Here is a 17,795-nt window from a genome sequence, read left to right as displayed (position 1 = left end):
TTTTTGGAGCGTAGCGCATCTCCTGGTGGGCCATACTCTGAACTTGACCTCTAGTGGCCTACTGGGATTTTAGTCTAGTTACAGGTCTAGAAGCAAACAGGGGTATTGGGGGTGTGTCCTGAGAAGAATCAACATTGTCTTGCCTGGCAACGGCCTCAGGAGAGGTCATCACTGTTGTCTCAGGTAGTGCATGCTTAATCTCCTCAGACGAACGTGGAAAGACTGATGGCAGTGTGGGTGGTGGAGGGAATGTTGTCACCACTGGGGATGGGGAAGCTGTTTTCACTGGCAAAGAGACGCATCAGAGTTTACAAGATCAGTGTCCCCAGCTTCATCACGGTACTCCCACACATCCCCATTCCAAGTTGCAGGATCCCATTCTTTTTCGGTCAGTGCCTTCACTTTGACATAGACGTCTGATGAGACTGAGAATGCACCTTTTATTGCAGGTCAGCCACTCACATGATAAGAACTTGTGTCTGATTTTCCACAATTTCAGCCTTTTGTCTGCAGGAGATAAGACTGTCACTCTGGGTAATCTCAGAACACTTGAGGCTCAGTATTTGCTTCTGGAGCTGGAAGTTAGAATCTCTAATCTCATCCTTTGCTTTCATTACCTTGTCCAGTGAACCTGGTAGCAACAACCAACTTTATTATATTCCTTGGTTCTCCACATATGGTGAAAGATACTATGTACAGAGTCAATAAACCCCTTCCCCCACCCCGTAAGTGGTGAATCAAGAGTATCAAATGCATTTATTTTGCATAACTCTCCAATCAGTTCACACTAAGGACTCTCCATACTTTTAGAAGTAGAATACTTAGCATTCTTGGGTGTCATCAGATTAAGCAGTCAACTCCAGAAACCCCAAAATGAACTAAAGAACTCCATCCTTAAGATTCTGTCTGTGGCCAAAGGCCTGAGAGCCCCTGGTAAACCACTGGTGTAAGTCCAAGAGTCCAAAAGCTGAAGAACTTGGAGTCTAATGTTCGAGGACAGAGAGCCTCCAGCACGGGAGAAAGACGAAGTCCAGAATGCTTAGCAAGCCTGGCCTTTCATCTTCTCCTGCCTGCTTTATTCAAGCCACACTGGCAGGTGATTAGATGGTGCCCACCCAAATTGAAGTTGGGTCTGCCACTCCCAGTCCACTGACTCAAATGTTAATCTCCTTTACCAGCGTCCTCACAGACATACTCAGGAACTATACTTTGCATCCTTCAATCCATTCAAGCTGGCACTCAGTGTTAACCATCACAAGGTCTGAGAGTTAAAATTGGGCAATAGGCTGAGCATGGTGGCTCACATCTATAATCCTAACATTTTGAGAGGCTGAGGTGGGTGGATCACTTGATGTCAGGAGTTCGAGACCAGCCTGGCCAACATGGAAAAACCCTGTTTCTACTAAAAATACAAAAACAATTAGCCAGGCATGGTGGTATGCTCCTGTAATCCCAGCTACTCAGGAGGCTGAGGCAAGAGAATCACTCGAACTTGGGAGGTGGAGGTTGCAGTGAGCCAAGATCGCACCAATGCACTCCAGCCTGGGCAACAGAGCAAGATGAATCTCAAAAATAAATATACTCCATCTCAAAAAATAAATAAATAAAATTGGATAATAGCTTTGTCTGCCTAACTAAAAGTCAAGATTATATATCTGATGTGTCGGGAGGGCTGTTACCCTCCAGAAAAGGAGTTAGTTCTTTAACAAATGAAAGAAAATGAATCATTATGAGATATTATGGAGATGTTGCTAAGCCTTTTAATATTTGGAGACTCAGTATAGTTTTCATCAGTTCTTGTGAAACTTGATTTATGCTCATATCATCTTCAAGAGTGTTTTCTATGTCTGGATACTATCTTTACCACTAATTACTTAATAGTTTTCTTTAAACCAATCCATTTTGCTTTAGCTCCATCCTAAGCAATAATATCTATGAAATCACAGGCTTGCAATGTTGATTACTTTCTTTTCTGAAACACATTAAAATAAAAAAAACAGTTTAAAACAGTTTTAAATGGCCATATATCACCTAAAATCAGTTTGAACCACCGGTGGGTATATATATATATATATAGACACACACACACACACACACACACACACACACACACACACACACAATATCACAGTTTTTGAAAGCACTGAAAAAAAGAAAGCAGATTATTGACTTTTTTTTTTTTTGAGATGGAGTCTTGCTCTGTCAGCCAGGCTAGAGTTCAGTGGCATGATCTCGGCTCATTGCAGCCTACATCTCTCAGGCTCAAGCAGTTCTCCTGCCTCAGCCTCCCAAGTAGCTGAGATTACAGGCGTGCCATCACACACGGCTAATTTTTATACTTTTTTAGAGGTGGAGTTTCACCATGTTGCCCAGGCTGGTCTCAAACTCCTGACCTCAAGTGATCTGCCTGCCTTAGCCTCCCAAATTACTGGATTACAGGCATGAGTCACCGTGTCCAGCCGTTTCTTCTTATTTTTTAATATAATAGAGGTGGAGTCTCACTATGTGGCCCAGGCTGCTCTTGTATTCCTGGGCTCAAGTGATTCTTCTGTCTTGGCTTCCCAAAGTGATGGGATTATTGGCATGAGCCACTGCACCCGGCCAAGTTATTGACTTTTTTTTTTTTTAATACTTATTTCACCATCCACTAAATAATAAAATTATTTTTGGTTAAGTTGGCACAAAATTTTCAACTAGTTTCTGTAGTTGTGTTGCAATTATTGGAAGCTAAAAATTGTATATATATATGTATATACACACACACATACATATGTATATATATATAAACACATAGATATACATATATGCTTAGACAAATAGTGGATTATATAAACTTTAATTTGGGATATAGCCAACCATTTTCAGTTGCTTAGGCAGTCAGCATCATTTATTTGAGGGCTACTATAAAGACACCATTATTTTATACTTGTGCCTCTATTCTTACTCACAAGCAGTATGAAAAATGATAATTAACAATCTGGAACTTCTGGGTTGTGAGGTATTTTTATTTCGTGCATCTGTTAGTAATAATCTGTTGTTTATACTAAGTTTATAATAAAGTAAATACTGTAATATGGTCTGTTTAAGTATGGTTTGCCTAATGGGACATAAGAAAAAGAATTCATACAGAGAAAGAGATCAGTAGGTTTCACAGTCCTTGTAACAAAATGGTCTGTCTGATTTTCTTCTATACATACATCCCCATTCACTTAATATTTAAACAAATGTGAACAAATGGAGAAGCTTCTGGAGAGGTCATTTAGAGCCCATGTAACATCTCTCCACGTACACTCAGAATTTGTATCTGGAAGGAAGTTGAGAAATCACTTTGTTCAACTCCTTGTTTCATTAATGAGAAAACTGAGGTCCTCAGACTAAGTGATTTGCCCAAAGACATGCTTCTGGCCTATCTGCTTTGTTACATTTATGCAGTTGGTAAAGTTTTGCCTTTTCTTCCTCTTGGGGAAATAGTGATATGTTCAGAAAGCATCGTGTTGTCCCAACTGTGTCCATTTTTTGAGGGGACAGTGCACAATGAAACAACATCTACTTTTATTTTAAAATACAGAAATCCCATGATCAACCAGCTCCACTTCTATGCCATTTTTGAAATACAGTAAGTTAACATTAATTTTTGCTGGCACAGAACATACTTTATAACTACTGTCATTTGTATCAATAAAAAATTAACCTGCCAGGCACAGTGGCTCCTGCCTTGAATCCCAAAACTTTGGGAGGCTGGGATGGGCAGATTGCTTGAGACCAGGAGTTCGAGACCAGCCTGGGCAACATGGCAAAACTCCATCTCTACTAAAAATACAAAAAAATTAGCCAGGTGTGGTGGTACATGCCTGTAATCTCAAACACTTGGGAGGCTGGGGCATAAAAATCGCTTGAACCTGGGAGGCAGAGGTTGCAGTGAGCCAAGATCACACCACTGCATTCTAGCCTGGGTGACAGAGTGAAACTGTTCCAAAAAAAAAAAAAAAATTAACCTATTGATTTAGAGAATTAACCTATTGAATCAGAAATTATTTATGTTTCTAATATACTTGAATGAGAGAGAAAAACATTTTTCTGAGTAATGTCAAGATATATTATACATAATAAATATTTCTGTTTTTATGGCAAGTAAGTATACGTACATTTAAACATTCCAAGTTCTTGATTTTTAATCTATAATTATGTCTAATAAATAATAGAACAATACAAATACATATTGTAAACTGATAAATAATAAGTGCTATATAGTAATGAAATGAAAGCTGATAATCAAATGTAATATAAAAATAAAATTTTTATATTACATTTATCAGCTTTCATTAAAAAAGTAAAATTTTTATATTAAGGTGTAATAAAAACTGTTATGAAATAAGTTACCTAAAGAATAAGCTGGCCAGGTAGAGTGGGTCATGTGCACCTGAAAAAATCACTTTGAGAAGTGATATTTCATTTCTCAGCACTTTGAGAAGCCAAGGCAGGTGGATCACTTAAGCCCAGGGGTTTAAGACCAGCCTGGGTGACAGAGTGAAGCCTTGCCTCTACAAAATATACACAAATTATCTCTACTATTGGGAAGGCTGCAGTGGGAGGATTGCTTGAGCCTGGGAGTCAGAGGTTGCAGTGAGCTATGATCATGCCACTGCACTGCAGCCTGGGTGACAGGGAGACCCTGTCTCAAAACAAAACAAAACAAAACAAAAGAATAAGAGTTGTTCTCTTGAAGCATCAGACCAAGGGTCAGAAAACAAAAGAAACTTCTGTGGAGTAAAAGACTGCCCAGGCCCCAGTAGTCTTCTTGGTTTGCTTTTCATAATTGCAACCATGGTATAAAATGACTGTCATGTGTCAATGACAGACACAAATTAACAGGTGCAGTGACTCATGCCAATAATCCCAACACTTTGGGAGACTGAGGCAGGAGGATCGTTTGAGCCCAGGAGTTTGAGAGCAGCTGGGCAACATATCAATACCTCATCTCTACTAAAAATAAAAAAATGAGTGAAGTGAGATGGTGTATGCCTGTGGTCACAGCTTCTCGGGAGGCTAAGCGAGGTGGATCACTTGTATCTGGGGGGTTGAAGCTGCGGTGAGCCATGACTGTGCCACTGCACTCTAGCCTGGGCAACAGAGCAAGACCCTCTCAAAAAGTAAAAATAAAGGCTGGGTGCGGTGGCTTATGCCTGTAATCTCAGCACTTTGGGAGGCCAAGTTGGTGGATCACAAGGTTATGACTTTGAGACCAGCGTGGCCAACACAGTGAAACCCCGTCTCTACTAGAAATACAAAAATTAGCTGGGTGTGCTGGTGGGCGCCTGTAATCCCAAGCTACTTGGGAGGCTGAGGCAGGAGAATCGTTTGAACCCTGGAGGTAGAGGTTGCAGTGAGCCGAGATTGCTCCATTGTACTCTAGCCTGGGTGACAGGGCGAGACTCCATCTCAAAATAATAATAATAATAATAAATAAAAATAAAAAGAGCAAGCCAAGAATTAAAGGTTTAAGTTCATCTGATACCTAAATAAGAACTCAAAGAAGAATAGGATAGCAAGTGCCATACTTTACCTAGGAAGTTAAAAATAACTTCAAAGGAAGGACAGCTAATTTTGTTTTTCTAATAGGTTTATACTGGATTGCTCCACAGCCTGTTGGTAAAAGTCACTTTGAGCACTTAGAGAACACATCTTTATCCTTAGTGTGTTCCAATTTAAAAAGTGTTATTACTTCTTTTTGGAAACTGAGCCTCCAAGTAGTTCTGAGGTCTCCCAGGCCAACGGAAACTGAGACAGGGAAAATGAGCGACCATTATCCCCAGAATGCTGTGATTTGCCATAACCGAGAAGGCAAGTGAGTTTTCACAGTATAAAATGCGTTGCCAGTTGTTAATTCTTCCGTTAATGTTACCAGAGAGTACGTATTCTAAATCTCTTCACCTGTGTTTTCAGACTCAAAGCAGCTCTAAAACATGTACATTCTTTCCAGTCAAGTTCACTTATCCATCCATCCATAAACATTTATAGAATCCTGCTATGGGCCATCCACTGTGTAAATGCTGGCTGCAATGCTGTTCTCTCTTAAACATTGAGCAGAGGTGATTCTCTAAGAGTTATGATAATCCTTTTGCCGTTTTCCTGTGGTATCCCCAGAGAATGCCAGGAGATTAGAGGCCCCTCAAATGAACACAATATCCTCCCAGTCTCTTCAGTGTGTGTCATTTGTCATTGACACAGGATAGTTATTTTATACCATGGTTGCAACTATGCAAAGCAAACCAAGGAGACGACTCTTGGAGGCTGGGCAATACTTTTTGTTTGTTTCTTTGAGACAGAGCTTCACTCTCGTCACCCAGGCTGGAGTGCAATGGCGCAGTCTTGGCTTACTGCAACCTCCGCCTCCCGGGTTCAAGCAATTCTCCTGCCTCAGCCATCTGAGTAGTTGGGATTACATGCGCCTGTCACCATGCCCGGCTAATTTTCGTATTTTTAGTAGAGATGGGGTTTCACCATCTTGGCCAGGCTGGTCTTGAATTCCTGACCTCATGATCCACCCTCCTCAGCCTCTCAAAGTGCTAGGATTACAGGTGTGAGCCACCGCGCCCGGCTGGCAATGCTTTTCTGCACAGGAGTTTGCTTTTTTCTGACTCTCGGTCTGATGCTTCAGAAGAATAGCTCTGCTCATTCTTTTCTTAGTAATCAAGAATAAGGTCCCACCTTCCAGTCTGTCCAATGAAAGCAGCAGAGGTACCTGAAGAGGAGAGGAATTCTGTGCATAACCTGTTCTTGCTCCCTTCTTGGATGGGGCTGTGGCTGTGTCTATTGCTAGTGTCTTTGGTGGCCGATATGGTTTGGCTGTGTCCCCACTCAAATCTCATCTTGAATTGTAGCTCCCATAATTCCCAAGTGTTGTGGGATGAACCTGGTGGGAGATAATTGAATCGGGGGCAGTTTCCCCCATGCTGTTCTCGTGGGGAGTGAGTAAATCTCACGAGATCTCATTATTTTATAAGGGGTTTCCCCTTTCACTTGGCTCTCATTCTGTCTTGCCTGCTGCCATGATTGTGAGACCTTTCTAGATACAGGCGTCAGTGAGTTCATTAAGCCTCTTTTTCTTGATGAATTACCTAGGCTTGGCTATATCTTTATCCACACTGAGAAAATGGACTATCGCAGTGGCCTTCCGTCTTCCCAGAGTTAGTGAATACAAAGACTTCAGCCAGTTGCATGCACTTCATTTCTGCCTCATAGTCCTTGTCTTTAATATGTTTAACCCTTTAGTTGATTATTAAGCATTTCTTCTTTAGGAAAGCCTTGTTTAGTTACTCTCACCACTATGTAATGCCAGTTACTTCAAAGTACTTTGGTTTTGTTTTTTTGAGACAGAGTCTCACTTTGCCACCCAGGCTGGAGTACAGTGGCACCGTCTTGGCTCACTGCAACCTCCGCCTCCCAGGTTCAAGAGATTTTCCTGCCTCAGCCTCCCCAGTAACTGGAACTACAGGTGCGCACCACCAAGCCCAGCTAATTTTTGTATTTTTAGTGAAGATGAGGTTTCACCATGTTATACAGGCTGGTCTCAAACCCCCAACCTCAGGTGATCCACCTGCCTTGGCCTCCCAAAGTGCTGGGATTACAGGCGTGAGCCACCACATGTAGCCCTCTAAGTACTTTGTTTATCATAAATGTTTTCGTTCTGTTTACCAATATGGTCTATAAAATTTGTTATAAACCTGATTAAATTGCAAACTCCTTGAAGGCAGGCATCATGTCTACTTTTCCTGTCTCTACGGCAGAGAAGGTCTGACTCAATTTATTACTGTTGAATGAGCTGTAAGCAAACAAAAAGAAAAACAAAACAACAGAAACCCTAATATCTTCTGGAAAGACCTTATATTCAGTTAAGGATTGTAGGAAGACCTGACTGCAAAATGCACTGACCTTTTGAGAAGTGCAATGCTTTGCTGCTTGCAGCAATTTTTTTTAAGCTCTCATATCACAATTCATCTTATATGGTAGTGCAGTGACAATGAGATGATTTCTCTGGAGAGTCTATGCTAATACTATTAAAATGCTCTTACAATGTCAGAATGATTGCAGTGTATGCAAGTGGGGACTATGCTTATGCAATTATGATATTATAGTGATGGGCGATTACCATAGGAAACTACTAATTCAAGCCTGCAGGGACTTGCATTATGAAGCCATTATAACATGAGATTATAATGACACAATAACTTGGCTGTACATTCGTGATGTGAAAACTAAAAGCTAATTTGAATGCAAGTCATATTTCCATTAAATTGTAATTAAACACTGAAAGCCATGCTTGTTTAAATTGGAGACGGAGACGTGCAATCCAGAAATGAAAGTTGTGGGAAGGAGTGCATGGTGAGTGCAAGCTTCGCGGGGTCTATAAACCGTTTGCAACTCTGCCCTTTAGGATTTACTGGGTGTGAAAGCTGTCATTGAAGGTGCCTCTCCAGATTTCCTCCCTCTCTGCTGGTCCTCTAAAGCAATCAAAAACAGTACCAAGACACAAAAAGCTTGGGTCCAATTTCCATTCCTATCACAACCACCAACTAACGTTAAGAGCCTTTTTGGTTCATTTTTGAAGTGAGCATAACGCACCTTACCTCCCTCAATACAAGAGACTAAAGCAAATTTTTTTTCCATGAAAAATAACGTTTCTTTATACACAACAAAACTAATCCATATTCAAAATCAGACGGAACAGATAAGTACAAAGGGAAAAAAGATTTTTTAAAAACTTTAAAAATTCTACCCCCAGAGATGACCTATATTAGCATCTCTGGGTGTTTTCTTTCAGACTATTCTCTGTGCATCGTATCAACATACTATTCCTCAGAAATTTGCATTCTACAACACTTTTAAAACCTACTTACTGATTCTTCTCACCCCTTCCAGTTGCAAGATCTATTTCTTATCCAAGAGATTCCAGTTGATAAGTTTTGTTTGTTTTTTAAAGGTCAGCTCAAGCTGGACGATTTTACATGTCACTTGGGAAAGTATATTTTACTATTAGAGAATCATATTTGGAAAGGTTTATGCTCTGCATATATCAGTTATAGGGTGGATCAATAGTAAATTCTTCAGATTCTACTAGCCGTACTGTAGGTACTCCACATTTCTCTCTGTTTAGGAATCAGTGGTGCCTTTGAGAAATCATAGGGTTCTAATTTGTTCTCAAACTGATAATTATTATGTGGTTTAGATAAACATAGCTTATTAAAAAAAAAAAAAAACTAGGAAAAGTTAGGAACTACAGAACTTGTTAGATAGACCCCTGCATCTGCTAGTTCAAATCTCCTGAGGTCACACAGCAGCTTATATGTATTCCCTCCTAATTATGACTCAAAGTAGTTACTGCTCCTTGGTTTCAATGTAGTTGAGTTTTTGATATTAAGTATTTGGTTTGCACTTATATATGCTGTATACTTCAGAGTTATTTTTATTACCACTTTTTGCAATGACTAAATGAAGAAGACAGGTCTAAATTACTAGAGTTTTTTTTTTTGTTTGTTTTTTGTTTTTGAGAAGGAGTCTTGCTCTGTTGCCCAGGCTGGAGTGCAGTGGTGCAGACTTGGCTCACTGCAACCTCTGCCTCCTGAGTTCAAGCGATTCTTCTGCCTCAGCCTCCCAAGTATCTGAGACTACAGGTGTACACCACCACACCTGGTTAATTTTTGTACTGTTTTGGTAGAGATGGGGTTTCACTGTATTGGCCAGGCTGGCCTTGAACTCCTGACCTCACGATCCACATGCCTCAGCCTCCCAAAGTGCTGGGATTACAGGTATGAGCCACCACGCCCATCCTAGAGTCTTATTTTTATCATTAGGAAAAGGAAAGCACACTGCAGTTAAAGGGCTTTCTTCATGCCGCTCAGTGAACAGTGAAATCGGCATTAGGTCTTCTGTTCCTGGGGAATTACAGGTGTGATTTTAGGCTAAGATATGATGTTACCTTGGGTTAATACTTCCATGTGAATGGAGACAAGAATAACTAATTTTGATGATCATGGTAAATATGTAGCTTAGTAAAACAAACACTGGGCAAGTTGAGAGACTGGGATCTAGCTTAGGCTATCTGACCTTCAAAAGATTAAAGATTCTATTTTAGCATCTAAAAATGAAGTCACCAAATTAAACAATCTCCATGGTTTATTCCAGCTCAAAAATTCTAAAATCAAGTAGTATTTGACATTAATTGAAATGCAAACATTTTCATTTTAAGAATTACACATTTTAATATTTAACAATATAGTTTACCTACTTTAAAACCGTTAATCTAAATTCAAAACCAGTCCTTACATGGGTGGCATTTAATAATTTGACATGTTTTGGCAGTAGATTTGTAATTTGACTTAAACTTTTTTATTCAACAAATTTATTAAAATTATTAAACTTGCAGATATAAATCTAATTCAAAAAAGAGATGAAAATTACAGTTTTGTTTTTTTTTTTTTTGGAAATAGAGTCTCACTTTGTTGCCCAGGCAACCTACTGCAACCTCTACCTCCCAAGTTCAAGAGATTCTCCTGCCTCAGCCTCCCAATTTCTGTGAATTCTTAGGGAGCAGGTGATAGTAATGATTGAGGTGTTAAATGAAGCTATGGTGCTAGACAAACCTTTCCTGCCTTGGATTACAGGCACCCACCATCACGCCTGGCTGTATTTTTGTATTTTTGGTAGAGACGGGGTTTTACCATATTGGCCAGGCTGGTCTTGAACTCCTGACCTCAGATGATCTGCCCGCTTCAGCCTTCCAGACAGGTGAAATTACAGGCATGAGCTACCCCACCGGGCTGAAAATTACAGTCATTTGATATGTCGGCAATATGGTTTAAGTACAGTTAAAACTACAATGAAAAGAGATTTTTGCTTGTATAACTACATAAGTGTATAGATAAATCATTGTGTCAAATAATTTTTAAATATATGATTTTCCTGTGAATTGTTAGGAAGCAGGTAAAAGCAATGATTGAGGTGCTAAATTAAGCTATGGTGCTAGACAAACCTTTCTAAATATTTTAATGCAGCTTATTTTTATGGGGACAATATATAAGCAAATTAAACTTAAGCAAATTAAATATAATTAAATTTTCTTTGTATTTAATTATATATATATATATACATATATACATACATATAAGTTACTTAAAATTTGTTATTTGATGGTAGAGATTTTTTCTGTTTTTGTGAGGTTTTTTTCTCTAGAGAACTTAGAATTCAGAGCATTTTCTCATCCGTCTCAAAGCCTGGGAAAGAGTGATTATTGCTCTATGACACATGTAGTCATTACAGATTTGTCCCTGACCCCATTGTAGTAAATCAGCTTTCAGGAGTTGAAATAAGCTGTTTGTTACTTTACTTTTAGTACCAAATATAAAGTAGTAAAATGCCATCAAATACTGGTCTCCCCAAAACACTTCCTGTGTCAGGTGCTACGCTCCCTTAGGACCACACAAAATTTGTTACCTTGAGTTCTTTCTTAGACCATTAATAAAGGCTACCTCTAAAGCAATTTTTCTCAAACTTAGAGTTCCACAAACTTTCAACAAAATTTTTGATTTTGTCTTTTCATTTTTATAATCATCAAACCATTTAAGCATATTCTGAATCAATATACCTATTTTATAACTGTATATTGCCCTAGGATTTCATTATATGCATTTCCATTACTTTTTAAGACTTGAGTGATACCAAATTATTACCTAAAATAACAACATTTATCTTTTTTCATGACTTTTTTCTTTTTTTCAAACTGGGATCTCTGTTCTACTGGGAGCCATGATTGTATTTCCAAGGACTTTTTTTTTTTTTTTTGAGATGAAGTCTCGCTCTTGTCTCCCAAACTGGAGTACAGTGGCGTGATCTCAGCTCACTGCAACCTCCACCTCCCGGGTATAACAGATTCTCCTGCCTCAGCCTCCCAAGTAGCTGAGATTACAGGTGCCTTCCACCAAGCCCATCTAATTTTTGTATTTTTAGTAGAGGGAGGGTTCCGCATATTGGCTAGGCTGGTCTCGAACTCCTGACCTCGGGCAATCTGCCCGCCTCAGCCTTCCAAAGTGCTGGGATTACAGGCGTGAACCACTGCACCTGGTTGTTATACTGTTTTTAAAGGTCTCCCACGTGATGCTTACAGAACCTACAGCCGTGTATTCTGCCTTTAGTGAAAGTGTAATATAGCTCACCATCCTTATCTGAATAATAACCCATTTCCTCATTGGTGAAATGGGAACTATAATAATAAAAGTGGATTTCATCTCAAAGTACATCCTATGGTCCGGTCTTCCACTGTTTTTGATGACTCACCTTCTGTTGATCCCTTGCCTACTTTACCAGAACATTAGGAGATTTAATTAAAGTGTGTAGATTGTCTAAGCTCTTCAGAGAAACACACAGCATTATTATGGTAGATAACACTTCTGATCTTCCATAATCTCTTGAAGGTAATGAAACCAGCAATATAGAAAGCTGAGGCTTTAATATAGTCAGAGTTTTATGAAGACATATCCATACAATGCTTTATTAATAGTGGTCATCGTGGGCTTGAGAGTTCAGAATTCGGTTCCTATGAACTTTCTAATTGTTCTAACCATTCTGATTTAACCTTTTTCCTGTCAATAAATAACATGTTTGAGAGATCAGTTAAATATTTAGGTCCTGCTGGTTTTACTCAACTTTCAAGGGTTTACTATTTTGTTTTTGAACTATGATTATTACAAAACTTTTGTAAGTTGGAGCGGTGAGGTGTGGGGAATAGGGGGAGACTATTTATCCAGGCTTGTGTTTGCCCTGAAACACAGTCCTGCTTTTAAGATCCCTGAGGAACAAGGAAAATTGCTTTCGTTTCCTGACTTGTCTCCTGGTCTCCGGTTTCTCCAGCTTTCAACCTATGCTCCAACTGCCTACTTAATGATCTCCCTAATATAGTTCTCATCCTCTGGGCCAAGCCCGCGTGTCAGTATTTTTCACTGTAAACTAATGTGCAACCTACAATGAGCCTTTACAGGATGCTTTAAAGTCCTGAAACATGCTCCTCATGGCTCTTATCATCAGAAAGTCTATGTGACATGCGACCTCTTCCAGGAAGCCTTCTCATTCCTCCAGTATCAGTGAATGTTGTCCATACTGATCTCACAGGGCACTTGCTTTGTACCTGTATCAGTCCATTTTCATGCTGCTGATAAAGACATACCTGAGACTGGGTAACTTATAAAGAAAAGAGGTTTAATTGACTCACAGTTCCACATGGCTGGGAAAGCCTCATAATCACGGTGGAAGGGAAGGAGCAAGTCACATCTTACATGGCAGCAGGGAAGAGAGAGCTTATGCAGGGCAACCCCTCTTTATAAAACCATCAAATCTTGTGAGACTTATATATTATCACAAGAACAGCATGGGAAAGGCCCACCCCCATGATTCAGTTACCTCCCACTGAGTCCCTTCCATGACACAGAGGAATTGCGGGAGCTACAATTCAAGATAAGATTTGGGTGGGGACACAGCCAAACCATATCAGTACCTGTCTCCTAACATTTACTATACTCTGCTTTATACCGTAACTATCGTATTAATATATAAAAACAATCAGTATCTCATTGAACGCTTACCATGTATGTGCCAGGCACTGTGTTGGGGGCTCCTGTCTTAGGGGAAGGATTGTTCCTTTTTCATCTTTGTTTCCCTGCATATCTTCTGTTGGAGTTAGTAGATCCTCAGCAAACATTTGCTACAATAAATTGAAATGTATGCAGGCGAAATTAGCACATGCCTGGAAAGCCGACTTCCTTGTAGTGCCTTCTTATGCCCTGAGAACTTAAGATCCAAGTTGCCCCCTCCGATCTGTCAATCATAGCAGCTTTTCTTAATATTTCAGGAACTGTAAAGATCGTTGGTCAGAAGCCTATAAAGAGGACCTAATACCAATGAAAACATAGGTTTGCCTGTGGCTGAAATTACTTTCCATCAGTGTGGTGAAGGGTGAGTAGAACAGAACTAAATATTTGCTCATTGGTTGAGCAGACATTTATCTGCCTCTGTGCAATCACTGTTTGTATTAGTTCATTCTCACACTGCTATAAAGATACTACCCAAGTCTGGGTAATTTATAATGAAAAGAGGTTTAATTGACTCATAGTTCTGCCCAGCTGGGGAGGCCTCAGGAAACGTACAATTATGGTGGAAGGGGAATCAGGTATGTCTTACATGGCGGCAGGAGAGAGAGAGGGCGAGTGAGAACAGGTAAAACTGCTTCATAAAACCATAAGATCTTGTGAGAACTCACTCACTATCATGGGAACAGCATGGGGAAAACTGTCCCTATGATCCAATCACCTCCCACATGGTCCTCCCCTCAACATGTAAGGATGATGAGGATTACAATTTGAGATGAGATTTGGGTCGGGACACAGAGCCAAACCATATCACTGTTATGGCTGGGAGTTGCACTTACTGATCCAAGTATGGGAACGGAGTTAGTGATCCAAACAAAATCTAGTTGCAAGTACAGCTCTCCTTTTCATCAGTTTTGGTGTTGAGTTTCCCAGACAGGTGTCCAGGCAGGCAGCAGACCAGAGCAAGGCAAGGGCTAGAGTCAGAATGGAAAAGTCCCTGAGCCCCCTGCAAGTGGCTCTCCGGACTTTTTCTATTATAACTACCATTGTTCACACCAAACGGGCGAGGTTAGACCATCTAAAACGGGTACCTGCACTGATTCTTTGTTTGTTTGTTTAAGACAGAATCTTGCTCTATCACCCAGGTTGCAGTGCAGTGGCACCATCTCAGTTCACTGCAACCTCTGCCAATCCAGTTCAAGTGATTCTCGTGACTCAGCCTCCCAAGTAGCTGGGATTACAGGTGCATGCCACCACACCCAGCTAAGTTTTGTATTTTTAGTAGAGGTGGCGTCTTGCCATGTTGGCCAGGCTGGTCTTGAATTCCTGACCTCAAGTGATCCACCTGTCTCAGCCACCCAAAGTGCTGGGATTACAGGCGTGAGCCGCTCCACCTGGCCTGATTCTTTTAAACTCTGGATTAGCAAAACCTAGTAGCCAAAATCAAGACTTTTCTCAGAGAGTCTAGTGTGTGATCTTCAAAGGACCTCAGGAAATTTGTGTGGGAAATACCTTTTAGATATAGTGTATAGTTATTTGTGCAACTGAATCACACAGCCTTTCTGTGATTCAAAGTTTATTTCAAAATTAAACAGCCTTAGAAAGAAATTCCTGTGGATGGCCTATAAATTTACAACATTTGCCGAAGAGCCACTATCGTTTTACTTCTTATAAAGGAAGAGCTATAGCCATGAATTACCTGCAGTAATTTTACTAAGTATTTTTAGTTTTCTGATTTTCAGTTGACTTCCACCAATGCAGATAGAAAATGTCTGTGGTGATGAAGTCACTTGCGGTTGTTTTTTGTATGCTCAAGTTTCTGGCTCTTACACTACTCTCCCCTTGTCCATGGTTTTGCTTTCTGTGGTTTCAGTTACCTGTAGTCAGCCACAGTCTGAAAATATGAAGGTATTTTAAGACAGAGAGAGAGAGGGAGAAACCACATTCACATAAGTTTTATTACAGCATACTGTTATAATTCTTCTATTTTATTATTAGTTATCATTGTTAATCTTTTACCGTGCCTAATTTATAAATTAAACTTTTTCATAAGTTTGTATATATGGGGATAAAACATAATCACTACAGGGTTAGTTACTGTTTGTGGTTTCAGGCATCCAGTGGGGGCCCTGGAGTAGATTCCCTGTGGATAAGTGGGCACTTCTGCAGATAGGAAGGGAAAGTTTTTTTTTTTTTTTTTTTTTAAAAAAAGGCTACATATTTTTATGTAGTTGGGTACAGAAGAATAATCTAAAGTAGTACATTTGTGGCCAGGCGTAGTGACTCACACCTGTAATTCCAGCACTTTGGCAGGTCAAGGAGGGTGGATTACTGGAGGTCAGGAGTTCAAGACCAGCCTGGCCAACATGGTGAAACCTTGTCTCTACTAAAAGTACAAAAATTAGCCAGGTGTGATGACAGGCACCTGTAATCCCGGCTACTCGGGAAGCTGAGGCAGGAGAATTGCTTGAACCCGGAAGGCGGAGGTTGCAGTGACCAGTTGTGCTCCAGCCTGGGCGACATGAGCAAAACTCCATCTCAAAAAATGATAATAATAAAGTAAAATAAAATAGGATAGTTTCTGCCTTCTGAGAACTTGGAGTGTGAAGATACAGGCAAGTTGAAAAAACAAACACAACTTCAAAATTCAGAGCCCAAAAACTTTGGAAAAACATTTTCCATGCTTTTTAATAATTTTAAGCTCTTCTAATTTGGGAAAATAATGTGATATTCCATAAAAGGGCTGTGCTGTGATCTCAGAATTATCCATTTTCAGAAATATGTTAAAATAAAGATTCCAGGAAAATGGCCAGGACTGGTGGCTCACACCTGTAATCCCGGCACTTTGGGAGGCTGAGGCGGGCAGACCACTTTAGGTCAGGAGTTTGAGATCAGCCTGACCAGCATGGCGACACCCTGTCTCTACTAAAAATATACAAATTAGCCAGGTGTGGTGGCAGATGCCTGTAATCCAGCTACCTGGGAGGCTGAGGCAGAGAATCACTTGAACCTGAGAGGTAGAGGTTGCAGTGAGCTGAGATCAAGCCAATGCACTCCAGCCTGGGTGGCAGAGAGAAACTTCATCTCAAAACAAAAAAAGATTCTAGGAAAATGTTTAGCCTTTTTCTTTTCTTTTTTTTTAAAGCAACTTTTAATCTCTATTGACTCCACATTTATGTTGTTCTTTTCTGGTGCTAATTCCACTTCTATTTATAATTTCTTTGCTTCTGCATTAATTTTTGTTTTCTTTATTATATATTTCCTTTGTTGAAGTCTCCTCAAATCCTTTGTGGATAAAGGTGGACTAGAGCAAGCATCTAGATGTTCATTAAATACATACTATGTAGCAGGCACTGCAGGGAGCTGGGGACTGAGTGGCAAAGAAGATGTGACTCACCCCAACAAGCTCAAAGTGTGATGCAAAGGCATAAAACAGAAGAAAGCAGCTGGTTGTGGTGGCTGATGCCCATTATCCCAGTACTTTGGGGGCCGAGGTGGGAGGATCACTTGAAGCCAGGAGTTTGAAACCAGCCTTGGCAACATAGGGAGACCCCTTTCTCTATTAAAAAAATTTAAAAATAGTTGGAGGTGGCCACGTTCACTTGCAGTCCAGCTACTCAGGAGGCTGAGGTGGGAGGATCGCTTGAGCCCAGGAGTTTGAGGCTGCCGTGAGCTATGATCATACCACGGTACTCCAGCCTGTGTGAGAGTGAGACCCTGTCTCATAAAAAATAAAAATCAGAAGAAGAGCATTATTAAGGTGAAACTTGGGATGCTATGAGTATACCTAGAATTGGCATCTTACCTGTATTGCTTGAGCAACAAGGAGGAACCACAGGACAATCTTCTAGTTAGGAAGGGTGCTGAAGGCCAAATAGAAGTTGGCCAGGACAGGGAAAGTGTTAGGGAGGCAGAGTGGGAGTGAGTTGGATTTGCAAGCTGAGAGCAAAAAAACAGAAACTGGCTCAGAGACCTTGGGACAAGGGAGAAGATGTAAAGTCCAGGAAAGGGCAGGCTTTCTAAAGTGGCCAGAGTAGAGTGGGTTCCCAGGGTACCATCCAGGCTCTACGTTCAGATTTGTTTTTTAAGGTTAGAAGAAGACTCAGGGAGAGACATGTTCTTGTCCACGTTTTAGAAAGAGCACTATATAGGCTTCCTAAG

General features: G+C 40.3%; 1 protein-coding gene across 6 annotated transcripts in view; it reads left to right on the top strand.

Moving 5' to 3' along the window:
• PTER (phosphotriesterase related) overlaps positions 1-17,795 on the top strand; it is a 74,620-nt gene that overhangs the window by 13,215 nt on the left and 43,610 nt on the right. For 5 of the 6 annotated variants that reach the window (XM_032243966.1, XM_032243973.1, XM_032243972.1 and 2 more), the window contains exon 2: positions 13,898-14,001. The exons of the other annotated variant lie outside the window; for it this stretch is intronic. The gene's annotated coding sequence lies outside the window, so the exon portion shown is untranslated. The remainder of the gene's footprint in view (positions 1-13,897; positions 14,002-17,795) is intronic. 6 annotated transcript variants of the gene reach the window in all.

Source organism: Sapajus apella, unplaced genomic scaffold (genome assembly GCF_009761245.1).
Source record: "Sapajus apella isolate SASKATOON/1434 unplaced genomic scaffold, GSC_monkey_1.0 scaffold53, whole genome shotgun sequence".
In the NCBI taxonomy this organism is placed as follows: domain Eukaryota; kingdom Metazoa; phylum Chordata; class Mammalia; order Primates; family Cebidae; genus Sapajus; species Sapajus apella.
The sequence above is the reverse complement of the archived record's forward strand: the minus strand, read 5'-3'. Positions and strand labels throughout refer to the sequence as shown.